Below are 5,870 nucleotides of genomic sequence, written 5' to 3'. Positions count from 1 at the left end.
CACCAATACAAATACTTTTGGATTAAGGCAAGAAGCCTGAGAAATGTTAGCAGGTAAACTGCAGTTGAGTATGCAAAACCTCATGTCTCTTCAGTTCTTTTTGGCAGACGTTTATTGAGTACCTACTCTGGATCAGACACTGGGGATGTGCAAATAAATATGATACAGACATTCGTAAAAAAGTGGCCAGTACTTTGAAAAGTGTCAAGGTCATGAAACAAACAGACAAAAAAAACTTGAGGAACTTTCGCCGATTGGAGGAAATAAAGGAGACACGGCACTTAAGTGAAAGATGGAATCCTTGGATTCTAGAACAGAGAAAGGACATTAGTGGGATGATGAGTAAATTTTGAATGAGCTCTATAGCTAGTTAACAGTAAAAAGTATTAAATTAATGTTAATTTTCAGGTTTCAATAATTGTAATAATTGTACTACGTGAATAAGTAGTTCAATGCTAAGTTCTCAGCATTTGTGGAAGCTGGGTGAAGAATTATACAGGAATTCTGTGTACTATTTTTGCAACATTTTTGTTAAGTCTAAAATTATTTCAAAATAAAATTTTTTAAATAAGAAAGTTAGGCCAAGTGTAATGTCATCACATTTATAATTTTTTTAACGAGAGAAGAATACATAGAAGACTGTTAACAGCAGCAAATAATTTGTTGACATGCCAGACACTATTCTAGATACTGTGGGTATAGCAGTTAACAACACAGAAAAATTCCTAGACTCTCTTGTAAGTAGACAAAATTATACAGGATAATTTCAGATGGTACTAAATACTACATAGAAAATAAAACAGGGTACAGGAGTAGAAATGGATCGGGTGGGCTATTTCAGATTTGGTGGCCAAAAAAATATCTTTTCAAGGAAGTGTTATTTGAATGAGATCAGACTGACTTTGTAAAGATAGGGAAGGACATTCTAGACGGGGAAAAGTAAAGCAAACACCCTGGGGGAGAAGCAAATATGAAGTATGCCGGGAAGAGAAAGTCTAGACTAGCTCAGGGTGGAATGTGACCAGGTCAGACTAAAGCATAGGCATCATCCAGAATAGGTAGGCCTGGGTAAGGAGTTTGTGTTCTATTCTATGTAAAAAAGGGAACCATTGGATGGTTTTAAGAGGGGTGGAAAATGTCATGTCATGTTTTTGTGGAAAATAACCTCCAGGAAGACAAGAATCGAAGGCGGGAGGCCTGCTAGGAGGCAATAGTCTATAGAAGGAGGGATGGTGGTTTGAGTAGGGTGGTCAGTCGAGGTGGAAAGCAGTGAGTGATTCTGGATCTGTTTCGTTGGAGGTCGAGTTGACTGAATTTTGTAGGTAGATTGGATGTAGGAGTTGAGGGAAAGCAAGGAATCTAGGCTAATACCTTAATTTCTTGTGCAACTTGGGTGGATTTGGATGCCAATTACCAGGGAAGAGAGATACAAGAACAGTTTTCTTGGGGGAAAAAAATCAAGAATTCTGTTTTGGATATGTTAAATTTGAGACACTAAACCTTTGTTATTTCAGGGATTTGCAATGATTACGGTGTCTGTGGTGTGTGTGTGTGTGTGTGTGTGTGTGTGTGTGTGTGTGTGTGTGTGTGTGTCTGTTTAAGGAAGAAAAGGTAGGTGTGAATTGTATTTTTATTAGGCTGAGATTACATACATCTCCTGATAAAGACTTCCTCATGACAGATTTCGCATTTTTAGGATCTTCTGAAATGAAGGTCTCATCTTCTGAAATGCAACATATGTCTTTAGCTTAGTCTATTCTGTTCAGACAGAAACAGTTCTGATAACCAGAGGACTGGATATTCAGCTCATTTTGTCACTGCATTTTTTCTTTCTGGTTCATGAGTACTTGATTCTCACAGACTAAAATAGAGATGGAACTTTTCCCATAAAACTGAAGGTTCTGAAAACAAGTATAATCAGAGAGTTTCCATACTTGAAAGCAACAAATACAAGACCACATAAAGCTAAATTTGAAAAACAAATGTTATCCAAAAAATCAGATTATACATTAGACTAGCTCATAATTTAACACATTATAAGAAAGAACTGACAAATGCAAGCTGGCTGAAAAGCAGTGGTTGGTAAGAAGTTATCGTTGTTTTATCCATAGTTCTTCAAAGAGCATTAGTTGCATAATTTGGTTAAAGTCTTGTATACAACATATACAACAGGCGACTATATTCCTCTTCTTCCAGTTGGAAAGCCAAAAAGTTTGTGATTCCCCCATATTTGTCTGATATAGAGGGTGACAAAAAATGTATACACATTTAAGAAAGGAAAAAACTGTATTCAGATTGCATCGTTCAATATATGCTGATAACACAAGATGAATATAAGTCACGTTTGACTTCTGCCATTACAAGAGGTGCTCAAAGTGGTTACCATCAGCATCCAGACACTTCTGATTATGGCGAACTACTGTTTGAGCAACATTGACCAAAGTGCCCACTTGTATTTTTTGACATACTTGGTATTATTCCCTGATGCAAAGCCTTCATACTGTGAATAGTTTTAGAAACAATCACCAGAAGAAGTGACCCTCCCTGTCCTGTTCAGTGAGAGTTCTGGGCTCTTGGCTTCTTATCCACCCACGTTCATTTGAGGGCCTTGGGCTCACATGAGACTCCAAGCTGCCATCCATGGAAGTCAGGGTACATTTTCTCACTCCAGTGGGCACCTCGTTTCTTAGCCACAAGTTGAATAAGTTGAGAGTAGCTGGCATAAAGCTTGATTTTATCATTAATGTCCACCCATTTTGCTTTCTTGACATCATCGCCAGCTTCCAGAGGAAGATGATTGTCGTGGGGGGCGTCTGGCGGGGTCTCTGGTCCCGCTCCCCACATAAGAACACAGGATGTGGCCAGGCCCAAAAGGAACACCCACGGAGCCATAGGTAGGGAAGTCATACCACTATGGTCTCACGGGAGGCTGGGTTCACAGGAGGTGCGACCTGCTCTCCGCTTTTCTGCCAACCGACCGACGACTCTCCTCCACTCTCCTCGACTCTGCTCCTCTACTCTCCTCCGTAGCCACAGCAGTTATATTAGTGGCCAACGGCTCAATGGTTATAGCTGATGGCCAACCAGCCACAGCTGATGGCCATCTACTACCCGAGCCAGCACCCCTCCATATGAGGCCGAGAGCCTGGAAACTGCTCTTTGGGGCTTTGTCCCCACAATAATCCATTACTTCACCTTCCTCTGTCTCTCTCCACCCATTATCCATGTTCTGAGGCTCATCCGCATCGCATTAATAGACAACAAAGTGTTCCTGGCTGAATAGTATGTGCAATTGTTTCTCCGATTCCTGTATTTCTGCTCTGGATTTCTGTAAGGAGTTCAAGGGCTCCTCACCAAATTCTCTCTTCTGTGTGACACTGATCTTCTCTCCTGGATCCACCATCCTGCCTGGGATGGCCCATTCTCCACAGCCCTTCCTTTTGATGGCTACAAATTGCAGGATGCTTTTCCCGGAAACAGGGTGGATAATTTTATTTTCCTTACTCTCCTTTTCCCACCTGGTTAAGATGAGATCTGCAGCATGATTGGGACCCCAACGCCCCCCAAAGCCCTCAGCCAACCAGCTCTGCCCGACCTGCAGGATTTCTAGGTCTACCATTTTCATCTTCCTACAAATCATTCTGGCTCCTTCTCTCAACACATCCATCCTTTTTGTTAAGGAACAGAAGTTTCTTTCACCTACCAGGGTGTCTGCCCACGTGAGCTGGGCCAAGACAGAGCTGGCAGTGTACTCGACAGGCTTGTAGTCTGGCCACGCAACCAGCCAGCTCACTTTCTCGTGGGGGACCTGGCTTCACTCTACTTTAGAGCCTGGGTACAGAGATGTCCTGGCCTTCTTGCGGGGGTTCTCAGCAGTGCCATTCGAATCTGACATGATGAAATTTGGAGGAAACCCACGGGGGATTTGCGGGCAGCTGCGGGGCCTGCCTACCACAGAGGCCACAGTCACGGGGAGAGATACTGTTGCTAAAGCCTTTGCCGGGTGGTATCCAGCCATCCACTATGCAACAGCCCGCAAGGATTTCAGTTGCTCAGGTGGGGCTCTTCGACAGCTACCCCGGGGTGCCAAGACCGAGCGGGGCCAATGGTGCAGTCCTGCAGGTGGGGGGCGCACGACAAACCCCGCCCAGCACCCCCATGGGAAGTCTTCATGTTTTCATTTTGGGTTGAAAGATTTCCACATCTGATACAGCTTTCAAAAGCAAAGTGCTTGGGTTGAGAAAATCATCCAAACACTGCGAACAAAATTCATACACACCAAGAAAAGTGATTTCTTGCTTACTGACCAGGGTTCCAGCCATTATGGATAGATTTAGTTCACTAGGTCTAGAACAGCTCTCTGGGAGAGGGCAGAATGAATGTGTTGGAGAAGACAAAATTCTTTGTTTGGGACACTCAAAGCCTCGTGAGTGTGGCTAGAAGGGGAGGGAGTGCTCCCTTGGTGTACGGAGCATGGTCCTAGTGAGAAATCCATGAAGCGTAATGCGTGTGGTGTGGGAGATGGTTTCCAATCCGGGCTCATCATTTAGTAGCTGACTGGCTTAGACGAGTTATTGTATCTTTGTTTTCAAAGGAATACTGGCTACAGCATGACAGGTGCTGTGTGAAGCACAGAAGATTGGACTCAGGTCTGGCTCATGTGGCCACTGCCCTGAAAGGATTCTGGTTGGGGAGGCAGTAGTTACATTAAAAAAATAGAACTAATAGTGAAAGAGCAGTGCCGGGTAACCCTTAAGAGTTGAACACAATCAGGTTCAAATCCCAGCTTCCCAGCCTTAAATGGGACCTTCTTGGGCAGTTACTTAAGGTCATTTCAGTGTCCTTTTGTGTGAAATGGAAATAGAAACATCTCTCTTTATAGGGTGTGGCAAGTGGGATGTAAAGCAGTTAGCACAATACCGGCCCTACCGTACACACTGAAAAATGCTAGTTGTCATTAGTACAGTTACCGTTCGTTAACTTTTTGACCCCACACCTTAAAAGCCAAGTACATTAGAACAGGATAGTTGAAATAATTATGGGCATTGAGTAGCTCACATCGGTCAAACAACCTATGATTTCTTTTTCTGGAGAAATTTAGGCTGAGAAATAACAGCATCTAGGTCCTGAAAAAATAAATAATGAGAAGAAGAGGTACAGGCTAAGTCATTGTATCTAAGAAAACAAACCCTAGGGAGAGGTATCTTAACATTTGAAATAGATGGTTTTAGAACAAATGGAGTGCTGTATACTCTAATTGAAACTCAAAGGGTATTTAACATTTCCCAAAGTTTACTCCATGTTACACTAGTCCCATGAGAAGGATGTTTAAGGAATAAACGATTTGATGGTCAAATATATTTGGGGAAATCCTACATATTTCACCACCCTCCCTTAGAAATTCAGGATTCACATTAGTATTTTAAAGATCCAATGAATTCCAGTAAAAACAAAACTAATCAACCCTAAACTGTTTAATTTTGTTTTATCTGGTATTTTGCAAACTACCTGACCAGACAATGCTTTTATGCAGTAGCTGGTATTATTTTAGGAGCACACTTCCTGAAGTTTAGAAAAGTTTTAGAATGTGTGTCTGTGCTTAGGGGTAGGTCTCTAACCATTTGAAGTTATCACCTGCATCACGGTGGAAGGCAGCTACCAAATACCCACCTATCACCCTCATGAAGAACTCTAAGCTAAATGAGCCAGGCTTTCAGAAGGCTTGAAACCCAGAAATAGCTGGGACTATTGAGAACAAAGTGGTAGTAAAGAACTGAGAACAGAGAAATATGAGACCTGGTCATCATTAACCACCACCACCACCATCATCATCATCACCACCATCATCATCATCATCATCATCGTTGAGA

At 42.4% G+C, this 5,870-nt stretch overlaps 1 pseudogene; it reads right to left on the bottom strand.

Annotated features, from left to right (window-relative positions):
• Positions 1–706: 706 nt before the first annotated feature.
• LOC109450827 (ADP-ribose pyrophosphatase, mitochondrial) lies at positions 707–5,165 on the bottom strand (annotated as a pseudogene).
• Between the last annotated feature and the right edge of the window lie 705 nt (positions 5,166–5,870).

The sequence above is a fragment of the Rhinolophus sinicus genome, linkage group LG07, assembly GCF_036562045.2.
Source record: "Rhinolophus sinicus isolate RSC01 linkage group LG07, ASM3656204v1, whole genome shotgun sequence".
Lineage (NCBI taxonomy): Eukaryota > Metazoa > Chordata > Mammalia > Chiroptera > Rhinolophidae > Rhinolophus > Rhinolophus sinicus.
Note: the sequence above shows the minus strand (reverse complement) of the source record. Positions and strands in the feature narration are given on the sequence as shown.